The 26480-nt window shown below is 40.5% G+C and overlaps 2 protein-coding genes across 4 annotated transcripts in view; one reads left to right on the top strand and one right to left on the bottom strand.

Moving 5' to 3' along the window:
- The window catches only part of LOC143148685 (uncharacterized), a 78639-nt gene that overhangs the window by 21675 nt on the left and 30484 nt on the right, over window positions 1-26480 (bottom strand). The window lies entirely within an intron of this gene.
- The window catches only part of Hiw (MYC binding protein highwire), a 476677-nt gene that overhangs the window by 420190 nt on the left and 30007 nt on the right, over window positions 1-26480 (top strand). The window lies entirely within an intron of this gene.

Genomic DNA, 26480 nt, shown 5'->3' with positions numbered 1-26480 from the left:
TAGAGTTTCTAGGAATTACTCTAGAAACACTAGAGTTTCTAGGAATTGCTCTAGAAACACTAGAGTTTCTAGGAATTGCTCTAGAAACACTAGAGTTTCCAGGAATTACTCTAGAAACACTAGAGTCTCTAGGAATTACTCTAGAAACACTAGAGTCTCTAGGAATTACTCTAGAAACACTAGAGTTTCCAGGAATTACTCTAGAAACACTAGAGTCTCTAGGAATTACTCTAGAAACACTAGAGTTTCTAGGAATTACTCTAGAAACACTAGAGTTTCTAGGAATTACTCTAGAAACACTAGAGTTTCCAGGAATTACTCTAGAAACACTAGAGCTTCCAGGAATTACTCTAGAAATACTAGAGTTTCTAGGAATTACTCTAGAAACACTAGAGTTTCTAGGAATTGCTCTAGAAACACTAGAGTTTCTAGGAATTGCTCTAGAAACGCTAGAATTTCCAGGAATTACTCTAGAAACACTAGAGTCTCTAGGAATTACTCTAGAAACACTAGAGTCTCTAGGAATTACTCTAGAAACACTAGAGTTTCCAGGAATTACTCTAGAAACACTAGAGTCTCTAGGAATTACTCTAGAAACACTAGAGTTTCTAGGAATTACTCTAGAAACACTAGAGTTTCTAGGAATTACTCTAGAAACACTAGAGTTTCCAGGAATTACTCTAGAAACACTAGAGCTTCCAGGAATTAATCTAGAGACACTAGAGTTTCTAGGAATTACTCTAGAAATACTAGAGTTTCTAGGAATTACTCTAGAAACACTAGAGTTTCTAGGAATTACTCTAGAAACACTAGAGTTTCAAGAAATTACTCCAGAAACACTAGAGTTTCTATGAATTACTCTAGAAACACTAGAGTCTCTAGGAATTACTCTAGAAACACTAGAGTTTCTAGGAATTACTCTAGAGACACTAGAGTTTCTAGGAATTACTCTAGAAATACTAGAGTTTCTAGGAATTACTCTAGAAACACTAGAGTTTCCAGGAATTACTCTAGAAACACTAGAGTTTCCAGGAATTGCCCTAGAAACACTAGAGTTTCTAGGAATTACTCTAGAAACACTAGAGTTTCTAGGAATTATTCTAGAAACACAAACATCTCTCGGAGTAATGTCTTCGTTCGAGGAGTGAACGTCCCGGGGCCGATGGGTTCCGAAGAGGCTCGTCGGTGAGACTCTTCGGAAGGTATTTCGAGTCGGTCCGCGACCCCCCCGAAATTATACGGGCAAAAGAAATACTCGATCGGGAAGATAAATAATTAAGCAGTTTCGAGACACGTGCCGCGAATGAACGACCGGGGCGAGCGAGCGGCCGGCTCGGCTCGGCCTCTGCTTCTCGATTTTAAGGCTACGAGTCACGAACTATCGGCGATCCGTCCTCTGAATCGAAATTGACGAACGACCGACAATGGCGCCCCGTGGATTATAACGCGGAGCTTCGTGCTCCGGTGAAAACCGACGCGGAGACCCGGGCTGATTTTATATACGACCCGTGGGGACCGAACGAGCCACGAATCGATGACTTTTTTTTTCCTCTTTTTTCTTTTTTTTTTTTCGTTCGCTGTTCCCAGAAACAAAAGGCTCCGACGTTCGAGTTGAATGTTAATCTCGACTGAATTACGCGAGCGGTGGATTTTTTTGCGAGCGCGTGTCAGGAGCATGCTAACGAAACGAAAATAACGAAAAAGTGAATCAACGCCCGATGGATAACGATCTGTCGGTAGATTTTTCTTTTTTCTTTTTCTTTTTCGTTCATCTCGGTTTTTAAACGCACGAGGCGAGCGGTCAGCGGGGAGTCTCGCGAATCGATTGGAGTCGATCCGTCAAGTTCGAGGAATCGAGACAATTGACGAAAAATCGTTTCGATGTTCGAACGATGAAATTGGATTCCATCTTTGGGGGGCATTTCTAGGAGATATTCTGTTTAATCGAGTTTCCTGTACTTGTTAGGTACTTGTTAGTTTCCTGTACGAATGTTAGTCGTCCTCGGGTCTCTCTCGACCCAGCGCGTCATCGCGATGTATTATTCTTTCTACTATTTCTCGACTCATCTCGTTGTATGATGTTAAAAACAGAAGTTTTGTGTGTCGTTGTTAATCTACAATGATGTTAAAAACGGAAGTTTTGTGTACCGTTGTTAATCTATAACGATGTTAAAAACAGAAGTTTCATGTATCGTGATGATTTCGTATCTAAAACACATTAGGGTTAATTTCCAAATTTCGTCAAAACCTACATTGTATACAGTTATCCAAACATAGTTGTTTCTCTTGCAAAGTCCCAAATAATTCGTGTTCAATTTCCGTGTGGAAAATCAAGTTTCCAGAAAATGGAACAATTCCATGTTTTCTATCAATTACAAAGAGAGACTCTTCGTATATATTTCAAGATAGAAATTGTTAAGTAGCCAGGGATCATCGTGACACCTCCCACGTAACTTCATCGGGACTTGATAGGTTCAAAGGTAACAACTTCTAACCAGGAACAACAGGAGCTCTCTCGAACTTTTCGCAAAGGTTCCGGTCAGGTGTTTGTGAAATTAGGTCTGTTGTTCTCTTGGGCGACGAAATTGGCTACCAAACGAAGAAACACAGTACCACCGTTTTCCAGCGTTGTACGGTCGGTGTTTATAGTTGTAATTTAATCCGAGTGGACGGTAATCGAGTTATTCGAGATTCGATCAGCCGCGCTCCTCGCGTTCGAAACACCGTCTTGTCGTTGGACGGGAGTTAACGCCACGGAATTTTTCCCCCGCACGTCTCAATTGTCATTTCCGGTTCGTGCATCCTGTGTTCGACGAAACTCGATCGTGTTTCGAGCGCCGACCGTTAATAGTCATTCTTTATCGATTCATATCGACCGAGCGGAAATAAACATCGATCGAGCGCAAAGTGTAACCCCATTGTGGTTGGAAAAAGCAAACTAACCACGGTGTTGGTGTATGGTCGGTGTAGGTCGAACCGTGACCGGTATCGGGTAAACCGAATACCAACAGACGACGAGATTTAATTACGTTCGATCTCGAGCGAACACACGATCGAAAAGGGACCTCCATGAACAAGTTGCATCGTCACTGTCGATGCGTACGCCATTTTCGAAACTGTGAACTGTATTAACATTTTCGAATTTCATGGGTGCGAGCAATGTCTTATTGTTTGTATAATATATAAAAGAAAGAAACAAAGAAATGGAAATCGTAAAGAACGTAGAAGAGACCTGTTCAGAAATCTTCGAAGTTACATCGTCATCTGGATCTCTGCTTAGCGAGGTATAGTTCAAAGGGCAAACGTCGAGGCAAAAGAAAACTATATATTCGTATTAGTTAAACCAGGTATCGCAATATTGTACGGAGATCGTATTAATTTTCTAGAAAAAGCATGAAAGAAAAATGGGACAATCTGTGACTGATTATTGGTAGAACCAAAATATACAAGTCTAACAATTGTACCAACAAATCTCGTGTCACAACACGAACGAAAATACTAGCTTAGTTGAGATTCGGACACACAACAAAATTGTATGTGAATATTTCGTCGAGAAACTCGATCCTCCAAAGTGCAACTTATGGCAAAGAATCAACTTACGCTATTGATAACCGGTCACTCGACTGATCACTATTCTATACGACTGCAGAGGAACCGAAGGTACAAAACGAAAATATAGAATTGAACACTACTAACACTAATAATCTACTAAACACTACTACTATTACCACTAGTATCACTACTATTACCGCTACTATCATTATTACCAGTACTACCATTACTATTATTACTAGTATCGCTAACTATCACTATCACTACTACTATTACTAGTATTACTACTACCACTACTACCATTACTATTACCATTAATACAGCTACTGCTCTTACTAGTATCACTACTACCGCTATCACTACTACTTTACTAGTATCACTAGTTTACTAGAGTATTAATTACCATTAATACAACTGCTGCTATTACTAGTATCACTGCTATCACTACCAGTATTACTTGTATCACTATCACCACTACTACTGTTACTATTGTCACTACTATTACCACTACTACAACTACTGTTATTAGTAGTATCACTACCATCACGACTATTAGTAATATCAGTAATATCTACTACTATCACTAGTATCACAACTACCACTACTACCACTACTACCACTACTACCACTACTACCACTACTACCACTACTACCACTACTACCACTACTACCACTACTACCACTACTACCACTACTACCACTACTACCACTACTACCACTACTACCACTACTACCACTACTACCACTACTACCACTACTCCTACTATTACCATTATTACCACTGCTTCCACTACTACAACGACCCTGACAAAAAGAAACAGATAACAGCTACAATACATTTTCTTAGAGAAACAAACATATACCTTAAACTATTATAACGCCCTAAAGCAAACTCGTGGCAAGTGACACCAAAGAAAGAAAAATAAAAACTACAATTTACCGCAATATCAAAGTCGAGTTACCGTTTCGATTCACAACCGTTTCGATCGCAAACAGAACGAACCTCTATCGAACCTCTATCGAACCTCTATCGAACCGAATAAAAATGTGCAATTTCGGTCGAACTCGGATCTAATTTCACTTTATCTCGAAACGTATTAAACCGGTTGCTGCTAATTATCCGCAATAGATAGCATTAATTTCGTTATCTAAGCGAGCGAACAGGAACACCGAATTCCAGAACAGTCGCAAACTCCCCCTAGTCTGAATCTATTTCCAGAGAAACGCATTTTACCCCGTCTTATCGGCGGTCTTCCTCAAAACGACGCTTCGTTCGGGAGAACTTTGTTCTATATTCCTCTTTTTTCCTCCTGCTCTTCTTCTTCTTCTTCTTCTTGGTCTTTTTCTTCTTCGTCTTCTTCGTCTTCCAAAGCGACGAGTTTCACTCTACGCGACGTCGCTAGCGCATACCACCGGCACACGTACACAGCTCCTAATGGCGAAGATAACGATGTTATCTGCGTGATTCAGAGTCGAAGACACGGACAATCGGTGAAACGTTTGCGCGTTTCAAGGACGCTGGATGCTTCTCGCAATACCTGCTACTGCTTCTGCTGCTGCTACCGGAGGAATCGCGCGCGGAGATAATTTCGTTCCGAACTCTCGCCTCTCTATCTTGGAACAGATCGCAATCTCGAATCGCTGATTAATCGATTTTCACATCCGGAGGGAAACTTCCTCGAAATTTCACCGTCTTATCAGATCCCGTGGAAACGGGACTCAAGGTGCGTGCTACCCTTCCTAAATATTTTTCCATCCAAGTAAATATATTTGTGCGTCGTGACACTTCCTAAATATTTTTCCATCGAAGTAAATATATTTGTCTGTCGTAACCATTCCTAATTAATTTTTCCATTGAAGTAAATATATTTGTGTGTCGTAACATTTCCTAAATATTTTTTCATCGAAGTAAATATATTTGTACGTCGTAACACTTCTTAAATATTTTTCCATCGAAGTAAATATATTTGTCTGTCGTAACTATTCCTAATTAATTTTTCCATTGAAGTAAATATAGTTGTGCGTCGTAACACTTCCTAAATATTTTTCCATCGAAGTAAATATATCTCTGCGTCGTAACACTTCTTAAATATTTTTCCATCGAAGTAAATATATTTGTGCTTCGTAACTCTTCCTAAATATTTTTCCATCGAATATATTTGTGCATTGTAACACTTCTTAAATATTTTTCCATCGAAGTGATTATATTCCTGCGGCGGGACTTTCACCGCGTTGGCGAGTCCGATTCGTGCGTTGAAGTTTGTGGAAAAGTTACGTCGTATTTTAAATAGGCGAAAGTAATTCGCTCGGTTGGAAACAAACGGGTAGAACGCGTTGTTCAGGGGGGACTCGTTTGTTGTACCTGTAGATCTTGTACAGTGCGATTTAGAAGTAGGTATCCGTATTTTAGGGAATTATTTTAGGGAAGAACGTTCTACGAACTGTGTATTCTGTATATGTAACGCTTATAGGGGTGGTCGATCGTGACTACTCCGAAATACAAATACGAGTAAACGTATGGTGGTTGCAACACCGATAAATGGAAGTGGCAGGAATGGCGTTACTGGTTGGGAAGTTTATAGAGTTTATGTGGTACGTTTCACCGTGTAAATGGTACGATAATTAACGTTAACGAGTGTCGAGTGCAAGGATATTTTGTTTCAGTTGGTAGGATATTTTTTTTTACACATCTTAGTGTGTAGACTCCTGAAGTATGAGTACGAATATGGGTGTTCTTGAATCAGTTTATATTTATCGGTTACTTGTTATATTAATACTCTCTTGTATAATGTAAAAGGACTATTTTGGATATTATTTATCCCTTATTTGCTATATCAATATTTTCTTACGTAATGAAGAAGGACTATTTTGACATTATTTATCACTTACTCGCAATGTCAATATTTTCTTACGTAATTTAAAAGGACTACTTTGGACATTATTTATCCCTTATTCGCTGTGTTATTATTTTCTTATACAATACAAAAGAATAACTTTCGGCACTATTTATCCCTTAACGACGTTAATATTTTTCAACGTAATATAAAAGGTACTACTTTTGGTACTATTTGTCTCCTACTAGTGATGTCAATATTTTCTTACATAATTTAAAAGGACTACTTTGGACACTATTTATCCCTTATTCGTTATGTTAATATTTTCTTATAGAATACAAAAGAATAACTTTCGACACTGTTTATCCCTTAATAACGTTCATATTTTTCAACGTAATATAAAAGGTACTACTTTTGGTACTATGTATCCCTTACTCGCGATGTCAATATTTTCTTACATAATTTAAAAGAACTATTTTCGACACTATTTATCCCTTAATAACGTTACTATTTTTCAACGTAATATAAAATGTACTACTTTCGGTACTATTCGTCGCACACCCGCGATATTATTTTCCATAAAATACGACTTTTCCATTCCCCTCTGTCGGTAAAACGTACAGACTACGAGGAACCCCTCGAGGAAGAGTCTTGAAATCGCGACGAGCTCGTCTTCGTGTAACCATTGTACGTATTACGGATCTTTGTAGTCACGAAGTAAACTTCATCGTACTTCGTGTACAAAACGTGCGCAACCGTACACCCCGGTAACCGCTTCGCGTATCCATTACGACGTTTGTCGCCGGAGGACCTGGAACTTCGAAGTTTCGAGGAACCCGAGGTCAGGGAGATCCCGAACAAAGTCACGGGGAGAAAGAATACGATAACAGGCCAGACGTCGGACCGGGCGAAAGATTCCATGGTAATTCCGCGGTGAGAAAAAGCATCGCGCGGAAGACGGAGTTCGAGAGTTCCGAGTCACCGGTAAATCCCTCGCCTAGCTAACAAAAGTTTCCCTTTATCGAGTATTGAGAGTCGCCCGGGTGTTCGTTACGTGACACAGATGCTGTCGTATAAATGTTCGACGAAACAGGGCCCCGGTTACCTGCGCCCGGAAGCTAAATCGAATTTCAAACTACAGCTGAAGGGCGAGCCGCGCGATTGTACGACCGTACTTAACCCGAACTTGCCGCGCGTGGGTCGTCACGGACCCAGAGGAGATTTTTTTCGATCGACATCGTCGGTACAGGTTTTCCTTGGAAATTGAGCACGATGGAGCGGTAGACTCTTCGTTCTTTCGGATATTTTTGTGGAGATATTAATATGTTCCACGTGTGGGTCATCTTTGACCCAGAAAGGCTTTCGATTGTAGCGTTGGTGTAGCTTTTCTTGGAAATTGAGCACTATGGAGCGACAGAGTCTTCGTTCTTTCGGATATTTTTATAGGGGATATTAATATGAACCACGTTTGGGTCATTTTTGACCCAGAAAGGTTTTCAATTGTAGCGTCGATGCAGATTTTCTTGGAAATTGAGCACTATGGAGAGATGGAATCTTCGTTCTTTGGGATATTTCTCCGGGGGATATTAATGTGTACCACGTTTGGGTCATTTTTGACCCAGAAAGGCTTTCAATTATAACGTCGGTACAGTTTTCCTTGGAAATTAAACACGATGGAGTGATAGAGTCTTCGTTGTCTTCGGATATTTTTTCGGGGGATATTAATATGAACCACGTTCGGGTCATTTCGGACCCATAGAGACTTTTCCAATTGTACCGTTAATAAAGCTTCGTTATAGAAATTGTATACGATAAGATAATAAAAGATTCCTTGGAAATATTAGTGCGAGTCGAGTCACGGGTCCATTTGGACCCAGGCGTGGTCTCTCCCATGTTTACTCAAACCGTCTATATCGCAAGGATCGTAACGAGATCGAGTAGCGCGAAACAAACGACGAGAGACGCAATTTTCCGTTCAATAAAGTTTCTTTTTCAGTTTGTACGCGATATCGATTCTCCATGCCGGTTCAAATATTTCTCCCAGCGTTATTAGACTTCTTGAATAGTTAACGCGACTCGCGACGTACGCGCTCTTTTAAAATTTTCATTATTTAACACCTCGTGTGCCATCCCGTCCAACACCGGTGCATATTGTGCATTATTTGTTACTCTCTCTCTCTCTCTCTCTCTCTCTCTCTCTCTCTCTCTCTCTCTCTCTCTCTCTCTCTCTCTCTCTCTCTCTCTCTCTCTCTCTCTCTCTCTCTCTCTCTCTCTCTCTCTCTCTCTCTCTCTCTCTCTCTCTCTCTCTCTCTCTCTCTCTCTCTCTCTCTCTCTCTCTCTCTCTCTCTCTCTCTCTCTCTCTCTCTCTCTCTCTCTCTCTCTCTCTCTCTCTCTCTCTCTCTCTCTCTCTCTCTCTCTCTCTCTCTCTCTCTCTCTCTCTCTCTCTCTCTCTCTCTCTCTCTCTCTCTCTCTCTCTCTCTCTATGTATTTCCTTGGAAATTTTCTTTTCTTTTTCTCTCTCGGGTGACTCGAGCCGCGAGATTTGTCCCGCGTTTTTATTACCAACGAAGGAAAGTCACGTCGGAAGGAAATAATATCGGAGTGTAAACGTTCGCGCGGGAAAATTGCTCGATTTTCACGTTCCGTGTTCATCGAATCGGTTTCGAAGCTCTATAAAATCGTTTCCCTTCGCGTTTCTTCGGTACATTAAACTTTATTCGTTTACAAATAATACCCATCCGAGCGGAAGACTTCGCACGCTTCGAATGCATCTCGTAAAATTTCATTAAAACCGTTTTGGTTCATTAACTAAAATACACTTGGATATTTCGGGCGTGTTCGGGATAACACGCGCGGAATTTTAGAACTACTTCGCATTTTTCTTATCAACATCGATAACAAACGAAGTACGAATTCTCAAATTATTATATAATTTTATATAAGAATCGAATTGATCAAATTATTTTTGATGCTTGCTTGAATTCTTTTCATTATTTTCGTACACCTTGCAACGTCCACGGAGACGAATTCAATATTGGAAAATATTTATTGTCAGAAGTGAGACACACTTGGAGAAAGTATTCAACGATGCAACTCCGTACCCTTTAAATATTAATCGCTATTGATATTTAACGAGCGACACTTTACAATGTACGAAGAGACACTTTGGACACAGATTCATTTATTTAAATTACCAATTCATTTTAAATTATCTTCATACAGGATAATTAAGTTCCTACAGGTCCGTAAGTTCACTCCTGTAACATTTCCATAGACAAGTGTCTTAAATCCCTAAAATGTTTTCATTAACCTTGACATACCTACCTAGTCGAATTCAACGTTAGAAAATATATTTGTTTCCCTACCAAATGTAAAAATACACGAAAAGTTTCCTACAAGTAGAGTGTAATCTATGTTCTCCAAATATTAATCACCTTAAATATTATCAATCACCATTATCTTCTCAAATATTAATCATTTCTATCGATGTTCAACGATTAATACCATCGAATGGATAATCCATCGAATCGATGATTCCTAATAGCGTTTCTATAGCAGTATCCGCGAGAAGACGATAAATGAGGAACAAATGATCAAAAGTGAACCTAGAAATGTGAAAAATTCGAGGAAAAATCTAGCGAGAATGGAACTTCCGTTTCAAGTCGACGCGACCGTGTCAAGAACGACGCTGATGTTACAGTCTTGAAATTGCACGGAACACGAGACGTGTTTTCGAATATCGTCCCCGATGATGAGAATCGATAACGTGGAATAGAATCGAGCAACGTTCTCGGCCACTGTTTACCTCGAATCGTGTTGCCGGTACGACGTACCACGAACGAAAGGAGAGATCCGTGAACACGAGACTCCAGGTAGTGCGAGCCGAGTTCAATGTCCGATCGATGGATCACCTTGCAAGAGACCGGTGCGCCCTGGTTAGTGGGTGCTCGTATCGTCAAAATTACCGCAAGACGTTTACGCGGATATACTTGTGACCTCGAATTTACCACGAATCCAGGTTCATCGATCACCGTAATTCTCCCGTGCCTCCGCGCGACGATATTCCTTCAGCTAGAATTCTAAAACCCGATTCAGAATCACCGAGATCTCTCGTTCGTCGAAAGATACAGATGGCGAGGTAACAAGGTTCGAAATATGCGTTACTAACGAGCACTTTTGATTGTCCGAAGTTACGAAACTCGGGTTCGAAATGTGCGTTACTAATGAGATATTTTAATCGTCCTGCGTTGGAAACTTTCGGTTAGAAAATTTTGTTACTTTAGCTACTACGGTTGTCCGAAGTTGAAAGAACTCTTGTCGGAAGTTTGCGTTGATAAGGTCTTTTAATTGTCCGAAGTTAAGAAACTCTGGTTCGAAATTTCCGTTACCGAGTTCTTTCGGTAGTTTTACATTGTTTCCGTTGTTTACCGTTGTGAATTTTTCATTTTACCAAGTAAAAAGTTTGTCCTGTAAATAAATAGGAAGCAGGGTTTTCTCGGGTTGAACCGACTCGTTGTGTTCGATACACGTGTTCGAATCGAGAGATTCCAGTTTGTAGAAGTTCCCTAGCAATTTTCCCATTTGGTTTTAATTCGAAAGTGGCACTTCGTTAACTTCCCCGTGAAGAAGGAAAATTCCTCGAGGCCTGAGTTCTTAAGAACTTTTATATAAATTTGTCTGGCGCTCGTTTCCTTCTGCTTCTACCTTCTCTCCTCGTCCCACCTACGCTCACGAAAAAGGAGAACGATCGCCGGAAGTGGTCACCCAATTGACCAAATATCGACGACAAAAGCCCTTGTGATCGACGCGAAAGGAAACTTCGGTAAATCTTGCACAACCTAACCCGGAGTGTAATTATCACTCGTGTACCCTGAAATAACGTCAGGTGTGTTCCCAACAGAACACTCTGCTTCTTTATTTCTATTTCTTTCCTCTTTTCTCTCGTTTCGATCTCTATTTCGTGCAAACAATCCTTACGAAATAATTGTACTTTGTACAATCGTTACTTACGACTGATACATTTTATACACATTTTACACTCTTCACGATTGCAGTACATTTCTTCCAACTACTTCATTTTCTTTCTACTTTGCACAAATATCGAACAGTTAAAACTGACAATTAAATATTAAAACTGACTATTAAATATTAAAGAATCGTACAGAAAAAATGGTGTACTCCACACTTTCAACTTCCTTTGCAAATAATTATTCTTTTTTCACAATTGTTCCGCAATTACTGGACCCCTATATATATTCTCTCCCCTTATTCCTACTTCTTTAGTTTCTCCATTCGTACAAATTCGTATTTGTACTTTTTCTTCAAATATTCCTCCATTTTTTCTTCCTCCCTGAGAATTGCTCCAACTTCAAAAATGATTTCAATCGGTCCGATTTCCCGTGAGGAACCAAATGTTGAAACAGTCGACTATTTCGGTCGATCCCTCGCTGGAGGGAATTTTAAACAGCCGTGTTATCTTCTAACATCGCCGGTGACCCGAGCCGCAACGTCGACGCCGCAAAACCACGGGATTACGCGTACGCGTGCATTACCCGCGCGAATTTCGCGTGCCCCTCGAAACCGTCACGGTTGTCACGGGAATGCCGGAAGTTAATTCGCGGAATGACGTTGCACGCGCTGACGTTTCTTCCCTCCCTTGGTCCACCCGTCGCTGCAGACGGAATTACTTTCGCCGGGCATATGGGCCAGCGACACACGAAACCGAGAGACACATCCGATCCGCCGCCATTGTACGCGCGCCTCACCTCCCCTGACCTCCCGTTCAAGGGATAATTCGGTTAATTGTTGGCTGGACGAACCTCACGAGCCAAAATACCGATCACTATACCATACACACCGGGAAGAAAGGTATTATGCGTCCAAAGTGCTCTTTGTTTAAAGGTACACTGTGCTTTGTCTCCCGGTTGGGACGTTTGGTAAATTCTCACAGTGGTGGTGGTAATTTTGAATAGGTGGATGGGTTTTTAATAGTTGGGAGGTTAGAATATTTATTGTGAGATTTTTACCGTTTGATATATATCAATAGTTACATGTTGCAGATTTCCTACTGAGAGTTTTGTCAGTTTCTCGATAGTTGGCAGGTTGTTGGATTTCATCCTGAGATTTTGGTCAGTTTCTCAATAGTTCGCAGGTTAGAGATTTCATCGTAAGATTATTGTCTGTTTCTCAATAGTTGGCAGGTTGCTGATTTCATCCTAAGATTTTTAACATTTAATCTATAGTTGGCACGTTACAGATTTTGTGCAGATTTCATGTTAAGATTTTTGTCAGTTTCTCGATAGTTAGCAGGTTAGAGATTTCATTGTAAGATTATTGTCTGTTTCTCAATAGTTGACAGGTCACAGATCTCATCCTCAAATTTTTACCATTTGATCTACAGTTAGCATGTTATACATTTCATCCTAAGATTCTTGTCAGTTTCTCAAGTGTTAGCAGATTACAGTTTCATCCTGAGATTTTTACCAGTTTCTCAATAGTTAGCAGGTCACAGATTTCATCCTAAGATTTTCACCATTTAATCTACAGTTAGCACATTACAGATTTCATAGAGATTTCATCCAAAGATTTTTGTCAGTTTCTCAATAGTTAGCAGGTCACAAATTTCATCCTAAGCTTTTTACCATTTAATCTACAGTTAGTATATAACACATTTCATCCAAAGATTTTTGTCAGTTTCTCAATAGCTAGCAGGTCACAGATTTCATCCTAAGATTTTCACCATTTAATCTACAGTTAGCACGTTAGAGATTTCACAGAGATTTCATCCAAAAATTGTTGTCAGTTTCTCAATAGCTAGCAGGTCACAGATTTCATCCTAAGCTTTTCACCATTTGATCTACAGTTAGCATGTGACACATTTCATCCAAAGATTTTTGTCAGTTTCTCAATAATCAGCAGCTTTCATTAAATTGCAGCTTTCACCCTAAAATTGTTACCATTTGATCTATAGTTAGCAAGTTCCAAATTTCATCTTGAAATTTTTGTCAGTTTCTCAATAGTTAAGTTACACATTCCATCCAAAGATTTTTATCAGTTTCTCAATAATTGGCAACTTTCTTCCTAAGATTTTTACCATTTGATCTACAGTTAGCATGTTACACATTCCATCCAAAGATTTTTCTCATTTTCTCAATAATTGGCAACTTTCTTCCTAAGATTTTTACCATTTGATCTACAGTTATCAAATTCCAAATTTCATCCTGAGATTTTTAATCAGTCTCTCAACAGTTAACTGGTAACAGATACCATCCCAAGATTTACCATCATTACGCACGCAACACGGTGCATTAACTATTCTTCTTAGTGTAATGGAATGCAATGCTTCCAATTTGGTTACGTGGCTCGTGATTTTCGTAGCGACGATGTTTCACGAGTAAACGTACCGCCGCGGGTTTTACTCCCTTAACGAGGAGCGGACAGTTTCATGAGCGGCGCGGAAAGCGTGCTCGTCTCGGGAAACAGGGAGAGAAGCCAGTGTTGCCACCTCTATGGATTTTTCCATGGATCCACGGATTTTTTCACGGTTCTCGGGCCGAAAATTAGAAATCCCTTGCACACCGACCTTTGTCGCCAGCCGTCGCTTCCGGTCAGGTTCAACGAATGATTGCAGTACGTCAGAGAATTTCCAGAATGAAATTAACAAAGAATGAAATTAATAAATCGATAATAACAATCCGTATAATTTCATACGTGAAGTGCAAAAGTGATTGAATTGTGAATGGTATTGCTTTTGATCTTGTTATTTATATTTAGAGAAAACCATCCGTGGATTTACGTCGATTTGCGTTAAAATGTTATTTTAATATGTTATTATTATTATGTTATTGCGTTAATATGTTATTGCGTTAATGATTGTATAAATTAATAATGCGTACAATTTCGCATTATTTTAAATTATTTTAAATCATTTTAAATTATTTTAAATTATTCTAAATTATTTTAAATCATTTTAAATTATTTTAAATTATCTTAAATTATTAAATTTATTATTCTAAAAGCTACATTTACGTTGAATCCGCGTAGATCAGCGTCAATCTATAGATTTTCCCTTCTCCGAGTATAAATTCCAAGGTGTAATGGATTACACGCTAACGAGTATGAGATTACAGAAATGATTCATTTAATTCCGGAATCTTATAACGTAGCAGTGTAGTAGATTCGTCGAATGGGGGTTTACGAAGTTCCACGGAATATCGAGTCGGTCGCTACGGATTTTCGTGAATTGAAGGTGGCAACACTGGGAGAAAGTTTCCCCCGTGAGAGACCGCGAGAGAAATGTTTAGAAAATAAAGTTTCGGGGAACGCGTGCGTCGATGTGGCGCGTTTCCACCGAACGAGTGGAAACCGAGCTCGGTTCGGTTTTCCAGAAAATTTCGGTGTGTTAATAAATTTCGTTTCGCCAGCTACGGGACTGATTTCAGAGATCGAAGCGATCACGGTGAACCGAACCCGGGATTGTTTACACATAACTTTTCACGACTCGAGGAAAGATCGTGGATATTTACATCTTAGCATTTTACAACGATCCGTGAATTATTTCAGTCCATTGTCTCGAAAACAACGGCACGCAATACTAGTAGCTTCTTCCTGAATGTCTATACATAGATGCGCAACTGGTACGACATAAAAACAGCTATAACCCGGAATTGAGGTCGGACGTAACGTACATACGGACCCATTTTCGTTTTTTTTTCTATTATTTTTACGTGTTGAACAACCCCGAACAATGCGTCCGTATCGCACGAAATACCTCGTACACGAGGTTCTGGAGAGTCGTATAATGGACGAGGTTTTAATCATTTTTCCGATATCGTCGAAAGTGGAACGGCTGAAATTCACGGATTCCTTCGCATTAGCCGGCTCGAGAAACGGTTAAAGACCCGTAGTATTAACGATTTCCGCGAGGAAAGGGTCAATTTAGCCCTCGCTGAGATACACGACGGATCTATTCAACGTTCGTTGTAACACCGCGAACAGACGTTCCACAATTATGACAAATGTGTCACGGCCATAGCTATTTCGCACACCGCGCACTCTCGACGTCTGAAATCTTAAGCAACGCTGGAGGAGATTGTGGATTACGTGAACTACTTGAAGACGTCGAGTGCCTCGCTCCGGTTCGAGCCACTCGGGCGATATTCCTGTCGTCGATTCCGCTGTTCGAATCGATGGGAATCAGTTGCCTTTTTTTTGCTTTTTTTTTTTTAACGATCGTTACGTACGATCGTGACTCTTCGAACTCTGGCGTTGTCCGGGGACGAGGTTTACCCTTTGAACGGTAGATTGGGGGTCAATTTTGACCCGGAGCTGAATTTTATCCGAATGTGTGGAACTTGATCGACCAATTGATGATTTGACGATAATTGTGACTCTTTAAAGTCTGGTGTTGTCAGGAGACGAGGTTTACCCTTTGAACGGTAGATTGGGGGTCAATTTTGACCCGGAGCTGAATTTCATCCGAATGTGTGGCACTTGATCGAACGATGTCAATGATCCATGATTTGACGATAATTGTGACTCTTTCAAGTTTGGTGTTGTTTGGAGATGAGGTTTACTCTTTGAACGGTGGATTGGGGGTCAATTTTGACCCGGAGCTGAATTTCATCCGAATTTGTGGAACTTGATCGAACGATGACAATGATCGATGATTTGACGATAATTGTGACTCTTTGAAGTCTGGTGTTCTTTGGAGACCAGGTTTACTCTTCGAACGGTAGATTGGGGGTCATTTCTGACCCGTATTTGAATTCTATCCGAATGTGTGAACTTAGATTTTCTCGAGATCAGTGACAGCTGGTGTTGTTCGAAGACGAGGTTTACTTTTCAAACCGTGGACTAGGGGTCAATTCTGACCCGTACTCGAATTTTATCAGAATGTGTGGAACTTGATCGACCGATTGATTGATTGATGATAATTGTGACTCTTTAAAGTCTGGTGTTGTTTGGAGACGAGGTTTACCCTTCGAACGACGGACTAGGGGTCAATTTTGACCCGTACTTGAATTTTATCAGAATGCATGGAATTTGATCGAAGTTTCGCGTTGTTAGATTTTCTCCAGATCAATTACATCCATCTCGAACCTACCAATTGATTTGTCGATCGTTCGAAGAAAAAATTTATTCTCTAACATTTTTCTCGACCATTCGTCGCGAAGTCATGGACCTGTGAAGACCTCCACTGCCTTGGAACTTTACCAAAGAAGAAGATTCTTCGCTTCTATATCGAATTATTCCACTTTGTATTATATACTGTAAAAGTGTAAAAGTTCTTGCAAGTGTAAAAAGTTCTTTCCATAAAAAAACACCGACGCATATTTTACAACATAAATTAACTCAATTGCAACGCGAAAATTGCAACGGAGAAAAATTTTGAATAGTACACGAAAACGTTTGCAGAGGAAGAACGAGTGTTTTTTACAAGGTTATACAACTTTCTCCGCACCCTGTATATTAATATTAGTTCACAATTAGTTTAATTCAATAAATAGCAATTATTTTAGTCGGATTCCATCAAAATTCTTCGTTCGTTCGTTTCAACGGTCACGAGTCCAAGAGCAAATCAACGACCGCGATTACTTCACGACTGTGAGCTAGACACGGCGTGGGTCAAACTGGACCCGGAGCACGCCGAGCGTTCATACACGAATCCTCCTCCGATTTCAAGGTCCGTGCTCTCGAGTCATCGCTGCTCTTCGCATCCGACGAGCATTTCAAGTTAATCGTCGTTGCGGGGCGTGTAAAAGAGAGAGAGAGAGAGAAAAAGAAAAAATCATCCTCCGTGTGGAGATTGTACTCGATAAATCACGAGAAAAACGTTCTCGAAGTGCGATTCCCACGCGCAGCTCTTTGTAACACGAGCCGAGACGAATTTCAGCTTCCGTGGAAAACACGAAACGGCTCGAGAGTACCGTTTGGAAACGCGAGGAGAAAAAACTTGGGATCGGTCGGGATCGACCTCGTTCGTCGAGGGCCCGACAAGGTCATCGTCGTTGTAGCCGAGAATTCGAAGCTCACGGACCCGAAACAATGGGCCCGTTATTGGTCCAACTTCCTCCGGGAATACAAGGCGCGTAGATAATGTCCAGCGAAAGGGGTGGGGGCAAAAAAAAAAAAAAAAAAAAAGAAATCGAATCAACAGTGTCGCTCAACTCGTCTCGGAGAACATTTCTTACTTCGAATCAAACCCTTTCGACGTACAACGAACTACACACAAAGCTGATAAGTCGACGAGCTCGAAGAGTGTTAGATTCATTTTTATCGGGATAGTAAACAATTACAATTTTCCGAGAATTATCATTTTTAGGTTGTCTTACAATAACCTGTATCTGCGAGAACTCTAAACCCTGCTAAAATCTTTCTTTACCCTGTGAAAGTCCTACTTACCATTATCAGTTCTTTGCAGTACGCTCCGTGCGGGAAACCTTCTCGCTAGTTAAGTTTATACGCGTATCGAACGCCCATAGGCGTTCACCGCACACGGTGGACCGTTCAGTGGTCATAGCTTTTTGATTAGCGATCGAAAGGTTAAAATACGAGAAATATTAAAAACCTAGGTCACCAAGTGCGATATAGGCAAGCATTCTCTCGAAACGTGTTGGTGACGCGTAGATGATGTATTATAATCAGCGTCCCGGTATTCTCCGTGACGTGCATCGCGGCGCCCGGTACTCGGTATTGTTTAAAATATGAGGGATGCTCGAAATGCAAACGAAATGTACACACAGTTCATAGAGTGGATGGACAACCAACGATCGCGTATGGTAATGGCGATCGGGATATGCGAACGAAACGATCGTGTACAGGCTTCGAAAGCTATCGTTTAAAATAATCGTTCGGAATGCAAAATAGTCCCTTCTAATTCGTCGAGTATTGACGTAAGTGGTTTGCACGATTTTTTTTATGGATTTTAATCTCGAGTTTGAACAATTTTTGTACGATTCCAGACGAATTCTATTCGAAACGAAGGAACCTATGTTCATTTCACTTTCGTGGATTATCGGGGTCACCGTGGACGAGTATCTCACCTCGTTATAAGTCACGGAGTGTTTCAACTGTCGCGTGTGTCTGGATCAACGCGAGAGAGTGTGTACTCTGACGCACGGTCTCGATTGCGACATTTCCTTTCACGAAGCTAAGAATCTCGACCGTACACGCGAGTCACTTCTATCGGTCGACGAATAATTCGCGCAATTAGCCGATATCTTTTCAGAATCGTTAACCAGTCGTCGATGGATAATTGCGTGCGACACGCGATTAGTTGACCGTTTCTCGCGAGGATGGCGGAACGTATAATGGAAATTGAATTGAAATCGCAAGGAGAACAGAGATATACACTTCCGGTCAAAAGTTTGTACACGTGAGGAGTGGTGTGCAAAATTACACCGATATCGATAGAATGCTATTTTTTTTTATTACTTTTGAGTATCTTGATATATTTTGCTGAGAATGTTGATGGAAATGTGCGTTTCTTTATTTTTAAGAGTATTTTGTTTGGTTTCGCCAAGTATGGTAATGGAAGTTTTTTTTTTAATTGTTTATGGCATTTTACTTTGTTTTGCCGAGGATATTGATGGAAACTATTTTTTTTTATTATTTTTGAGTATCTTGATCTATTTTGCCGAGAATGTTGATGGAAATGTGCTTTTCTTTATTATTAAGAGTATTTTGTTTGGTTTCGCCAAGTATGGTAATGGAAGATTATTGTTTTATTGTTTAGGGTATTTTCATTTGTTTTTCCAAGGATATTAATGGAAACTATTTTTTTTTATTATTTGGAGTATCTTGTTTAATTTGGTATATATGTGCACAATTTGTGCACGAATTGACTTTATCAAATAATTTTACGTTTTTTTATAAAAAAAAAAACATTCTTGTCGAAATATTCTTCTTTGAACATTTTACAATTTGATGTTGGACGATTCTAGGTATCCTTCGAAGTGAATGTTCAATCATATTTTGAATAATTTTCTTCCAATACCCGTTTAGCAGCTTCCACAAACTTTTTTTTTCGAAAAATAGTAAAATAGTTAAAGCGAGTAATTATGCTATATAATAAAAAGCAAGGTCGTTCCAAACTTTTGACCGACAGTGTATATTCCGAACAAGATGACGTTTCATCGACGAATGGAGGTATCGGGCCGAGGAATCGAGAATAAAATTATGATTCATTACCATTTGCGGACGAAGAAAGGCAAATGTTATGCTGGAAGCTGATTCTGTAATACGTCTAAGTAGGACGCGATAACGTTGAAAGTATAGTTAAATCGCGAAGGTAATACCACTCCTTTGTCTTGAAAAAAAGGAGAAAAAAATAAAAACGTCCTCCACAAGAAAAGTCTTTGTCAGAAAGAATCCAAATTCGTTATTCTTTCATCGTTTTCACAACGAAACGTGGTCGATGAATCATCACTCGATTTTATTGACCGTATTTGCACAGTCACCATTTCTCAGTAATTTATTATCAAAGAGGATCGAAAACAATGTTTCGTTAAGAAAAACGTTTTCACATTTCGTTCAACCTAAGAGAGTTTTTTCTATATTCAATTACCAAAAGCTCAATTATTTTTAAAATTTATTCATTAGTAGTAGGTACGTTTCTACCATTGTTTTTGGTCCTCTTCAGTGACAAATTACAAAATTAATTGTACTTTCACAGAAAACTCCCTTAGATTCTCCAAAAAATGACAATTTTCTAAACAAAACACACTTCTGTGCAATCCATCGATTCCAAAGCCTCTGGAAGCAGAATGTTCGTGCCATCGTTGCCCAATGACCAATAAAAAAATTAAAAAGGTTAATGAACACATTGAAGTATCTTCCACCTCGAGGAACGAACCCATGAACCAATGGAAACCATCTCTACGGAAATACGCTTCTAAAAAATATATACATATATATCAATCCCAAAGCCTCATCTCTATGCATGCAATGTCCATCATACTCAACGAGCAATGAAAAAAAGCAAGTCTAATAAACACATTAAAATTTCTTCCGCGTCGACGAACAATGAACCACATAATACGCGAAAGCTTTCTCACGAAACGGCTACAGTTTCTCGACACAGAAGGCGAACGTAACAAAGTTCAAACAATCATGATCGACAGAGGCCTCTGGCCAAAGACTCGGCAAGGCCGCGGTCGAAACGGCGAGAATCTCGCCCAGCCAATCGGTGCCTCGTTAAATGAACGCTCGAGCAACTCGGTGCTGCGCGCGCGATTCTACAGAATGAGCCATCTTGGATCGACCGATGTAGTACAATGCATGTAACTTTATAGAATTATTCGATAATTTTACCTCGTTTTTGCACCGGGTAATTATTATAAATTTTCATGATTGAAATCTGCGATATAAAATTCTTTGCAATCTGCAATTACAACAAATTTAACTCTACAAATGTTGGAAATTTTGAAAAACTATGAATGGAAATTTGCAATGAAAAATATTTGACTTTACAAATGTTGGAAATTTTTGAAAACAACGAATGAAAATTTGCAATGAAAAATATTTAACTCTACAAATGTTGGAATTTTTGAAAAACTATGAATGGAAATTTGCAATGAAAAATATTTAACTCTACAAATGTTGGAAATTTTCGAAAACAATGATTGAAAATTTGCAATGAAAAATATTTAACTCTACAAATGTTGGAAATTTTCGAAAACAATGATTGAAAATTTGCAATGAAAAAAATTTAACTCTACAAATGTTGGACATTTTTATAAACGGTCAAAGTTGAGCCACCGGTTAATTTTTCGTGCAGCTACGATACTTGCTTGTATCGAAATGAAATTTGAACGTATACAAAATGTTATTTTTACAAAATAACATTCGACAGTTTGCGAGTTTTATCGAACAACCTATCATAGTAAGCCAATACCAGTATTTTCAAAATATAATCAAAGTCTCCATCGATGAACAGTATAGTACTACGTTCTTCGATAAATTATACCGAACGACGAAACTTATACAACAACCTAGTATCAAGAAAAAGAGAACATTGGAAAATGTATCGTATTCATTGTGGCAAATTTTGTCAAAATGAAACAAATTATCCGTTATCAAGTGGAATTATTTAAAAAAAAGTACGCAGATGATACAGGAACACCATGGTGTATTACACGCGCGAGAGACCAGAGACCAAAGAGAGACAGAGACAGAGAGAGAGAGAGAGAGCGGGCCACTTCGCACGTGTGACCAATCGCGATAACTCGAGTGTACTCGCGGGGTGTTACAGAGAATTATCGTCGGGAATGAACGAAGCAGGATGTCGGCTATATCTACGCCCCCGAGCGAATTCTCCAGACAAAGCCGGCAAACCGCAATCGGGCCAGATGCGCGTGCACGTATTGTGCACCGAGGCCTGTCCTAAAATAATTTATCTGCCCGGCGAGGCGACGCGGCGCGGCGCGGGGCACCGAGCTCTCTTCTCATCGGGCGATAATACGCTGCGTGCTGCAATCTCGATCCTCCGCCGTTTATTGGGTTATCGAAGTTATCTGCCGCGCTAACCGGTGCCAGCTTAGATCCCGCGCGCTCGACGAAGGATTTCCGTGGCTTAATTGCGATGACGCATGGGGAGGGCTGAGTTGCATCCAGATACGGAACACCGATCTATCCACGGACGGTTCGCGATTTCGTTCTACTCGAGCGCGGAAATAAATGGGTAAACAAGTAAATATGTAAATAAATAGGTAAATTAATAGGTAAATAAATGAGTAGGTAAATGAGTAAATAAATGAGTAAATAAATGAGTAAATAAATGAGTAAATAAATAGGTAAATGAATAAGTAAGTAAATGAGTAAATAAATGAGTAAATAAATGAGTAAATAAATGAGTAAATAAATGAGTAAATAAGTGAGTAAATAAGTGAGTAAATAAATGAGTAAATAAATAGGTAAATAAATAAGTAAGTAAATAGGTAAATAAATAAGTAAGTAAATGAGTAAGTAAATGAGTAAGTAAATGAGTAAATAAATGAGTAAATAATAAGTAAATAAATAAGTAAATAAATAAGTAAATAATTAAGTAAAAAAGTAAATAAGTAAATAAGTAAATAAGTAAATAAGTAAATAAGTAAATAAGTAAATAAGTAAATAAGTAAATAAGTAAAGAAGTAAATAAGTAAACAAGTAAATAAGTAAATAAGTAAATAAGTAAATAAGAAAATAAGTAAAAAAGTAAATAAGTAAATAAATAAATAAATAAATAGATGCCCCGCTCCATCTTCCCCGAAAATTTCATCGAGTTCTCGTCCCTTATCGCGTCGTTTCCGGTACGGTCGCGTTTCCGCGCGGCCTTGTAAATTTAATATCGTCGAGAGACGGGAATCTTTGTTCTTGAATTCAACGGAGATCGTAATATGACTATTTTTTCGTTCGTTTCAATTTTTCTTTCGAATTTCGCGCCACTGAAATCGCGGGAACGAAGATCACGTGACTCGCGCTTCTGAGCCACGTGAACAGGTATCGTTGTTTTCGAATTTACCTATGAATGTTTTTTTTTTCATTTTAACGAATTTGAAGAGTAATTACGAAAACTCTTCTGATCCACGTGAACGTGTCGAATGTTTGTTCTTGAATTCACTTGAATAATATAAAATCGTATTTTTCTTTCCATTTAACGAATTTAAAGAAGAAGATAACAATCTATAGGTCTGCTCCAGTTAGACTGATAAAATCTTTGTTCTTGATGTTGTTCTCAATGCGTAGTATAATTTTTTATAAATTTTCAAGTTCTCCAGGATTCAAAAAGTATGTAAAACGACGAGAATGTTCGAGCGTTTCGAGAACACTGTTTGCGACTAGCAACAGGGAAACAATTATCGTGAAACTTGTTCGTCCCCTCCGCGTATATTAATCTTCTCGGAGACGAGAATGCATCTAGGTTTGGATTCGACCGGCGAAGTATTTATAATTCTTTATTTTCGTTGCAACGTCGAAAAAGACGAACGAGTTCACAGCTGTTGGCCACTCGGACAGCAGCGTGACAAGGAAATTTGTCTCAATCTTCGCGACAATTTACGGAGCGATACCGAAGGGGAATTAATTTCTCCAAGCGGGTCGTATAAATAGAGTTATATCAAGTGATTCTAATTCGGATATCGACGATCCGAATGCATCGATGATCGCACACTGGTCACACGTACGAGATTTTAACCGTTCCTCGACGAATCAACCTTAACCGGTTCTCGAAGGTATCGCGCTCTCGGAAATATTCAAATTCGAGTGTCACATCGGTCAAAGCATTAGCCTATTCGATTCCGAGAAAAGGAAATAGAGGGGTGAATATTTTGAACGCTTTGGAACGATGTAAAGTTTCGATTAACACGACCCTGTTATCCAATAGGGGTCAGGAGGTCCCGAACGTGACGAATTCCCTGCGAGTTTCACAACGAGCCAACGATCTTCAAGTAACCCCTCGTCTGCGTTACGGAAACATTTAACAATTCCTTAAAATCCTCAATTCCGTGAAACATTTCTCTACGGAACTATCTGGTACACTTATATTATTTCTTCTCAATTCTCGCCGTACCCTGGGTCTTTCCAGACCCAAAGGTACTCTCCCATCTTTTGAACACACTGTTGGTACTAGTCTCGAAACTCGATAAAGGTTACGAGTAATAGAATTTCCATTCGAAATAATTCCCTAACTATTTTAAATTATTTGAATTTTAAAATTGAGAAATCTACCTTCACAACCTTGCGCTACCTTGCGCTTCGATTTTCCCAATTCTCAATATTCACTCTCTAATACCCGCGAACGAAACGTTTCGAACGAACGGAGCGACGTCAGCGCCCCTGTCGTGACAATAACCAACCGCGCGTCTCCGCGATAAAAGGTTTCGAGATCCCCTCGCGAAGCCTGGGAACATCGACACCGACTTATCGGAAGCCTTAGCCCCCGATAAGAGGTCCGCGGGTTTCAGAAAACCGTTCGTTATCGGTCCCCCGTCCGTTCGTCGATAAACAAAGCGCGAGAGAAAAAAAAAAAGGCAGCCGCGGAGAGAAGGCGCAAAAACAAGCGGTTGCGCTCGGATCAAAGAGGAGCTGGAAGCACCCGCGGTCGTCACGGGGAACATGATAAACGACACCCATAATTTTTTCCCTCCGACCGCCCCCGGGCCCCTCCACCCCCACTCCACCCCTCCCCGCCCCTCCCAGCGCGGTCTCGCGCGACACAACGCGCCCGCATGATCGGTCGCTCGGTAACACCCAGAGAGATTCGTCGTGGACCGACGTGTAATTCGTTGAAAGAGCCTATTGTGAATAAATTGAGCCGGGGCAAGGATTGGGCCAGCGTTCGAGTAGAGTTCGACCACGGTTCCGTCCACTCTCGTTATCCGTGGCGGTGAGTTTCGTACGCTCGAAAAATTCCCATCGCGGTCCCCCTCCGGCCACCGTTTCACGTCCATCCCTCCCCCTCACTCCCCCGCACGGTCCCCTGTCAATTTATTAATTCAACGAGCACCGTTGTGCGCGATCCGAACGAACGAATAAAAGGCCCGCAGAGGTGCGACCGGTTCTCGAGTACATCGTAACGTACGTCCGCGAGGAAAAGGGACAGTGTGTTTACTACACCCCCACTCCGGTCACGGTCCCACTGACGTCTCCTGACGTCACGAGCACTCTATTGGCCGAAGAACGAAAACGATCGGCACCGAAAGTTTCTCGAGGGTCGAGCGAGACGAAGTACAATTTACAGCATCGACGAACAAAAACGTCGACACGGAAGAGATATCCTCTCGATTCGATATCTTCGATAATCTTTGATACCTTGATATTCGTTCATACCTGAAAGAATTGATTTCCATTTATCGAGGATTATACGAACACGTCTAGACTCGTTTCTATCTAGATAAGTGTCTTCGTAATTACGATGTACGCAAAAGTGATTCGCGTTCGTATGAAACGGAACAACTTTTCCGCTATTGAATTACAAATCCTCCGAGGGAACTTCGGATGACAGCTCCCGCGTAGAAGAATACGCGAGACAAGAAAGCGTTAAAAGTTACGCGTTTCGTGTTAACTGGTCAGGAGGATTTCCTAGCGGTATGCATAAACAGGAAGAAAATCATTCCGTTTCGACGGTTTCGTTCGAACGCTGGCAACGTTGAGGCTGCGACTTGTTTCGTGTCTCGCTCGATCTCGGTACGCACGATGGGCGTCGACGTTCGTCATCGTCTTCGGCCAATAGCAGCGACGATACGGCTAGCGGACCGCGACCGGTGGAGTGGGGACGGAGTCACAACTGTGCCTGCTCGCACGACGGACGGTGCACGAGCCGCGAAATCCGTGAACGATGTTACCCGTCACGATCGGGACTCGTGGGGCTGTTTATCCCCGGAACGATAATTACGCTCGGCTAATTGGAGAGACGCGCGAGGTCGTCGAACGTATCGCAGAGACGCCACGAGTTTACGAACGTTTATTTCCGTTGCGAGCGCTTTTATCGGTCGTCACGGACGCCTGTCGTTCCCGATCGTCTGTATTTGCTCGTCTACCGTGATTCTAACAGTCCCGTCGTTATTGTATCGCGAGCTGATGCAACGGCGCGCCGGGATTAATCGCGGACACGCGTCGTCTGCGTTATTAATCGGAGGGGTTTCGAGCGTTCGGATCGACTCGATATCGGTACGCGATTGAATTAGGGACGCGCGCTGCGTTCGTTTATCGACCGAGGGCCCACGGACCCCGGACCGTTATTTTTTGCGCAACTATTCGAACGATTGTCGATACGACCGTTGGAAATATGCTTGTAGAGGGGTTATATGAATTAAAAATTCTTGTAAATAATTTTTGCTATAGATCTGTTATAGATTTAGTCTCCAGGGTTGTGAATATTTCTTCTCGAGGGTACGTTGAAGGATCTATGGTTCCATTTTATTGTTTGATATATTTAGAGACGTATTTAAAGCTATGTTATATTTAAAAGCATCTGGATTTTTTGTTACTGTGTGCTATTGAAAACACTTTACACGGAGTACCCAATCCTCGATTTTATCGTTTCGAAATTAACTCTTCGACTACGGTCGGCGCCTATGGGCGCTCGGTCGATCAGTCGAGCACGTGCGGTGA

The sequence above is a fragment of the Ptiloglossa arizonensis genome, chromosome 6, assembly GCF_051014685.1.
Source record: "Ptiloglossa arizonensis isolate GNS036 chromosome 6, iyPtiAriz1_principal, whole genome shotgun sequence".
In the NCBI taxonomy this organism is placed as follows: domain Eukaryota; kingdom Metazoa; phylum Arthropoda; class Insecta; order Hymenoptera; family Colletidae; genus Ptiloglossa; species Ptiloglossa arizonensis.
The sequence above is the reverse complement of the archived record's forward strand: the minus strand, read 5'-3'. Positions and strand labels throughout refer to the sequence as shown.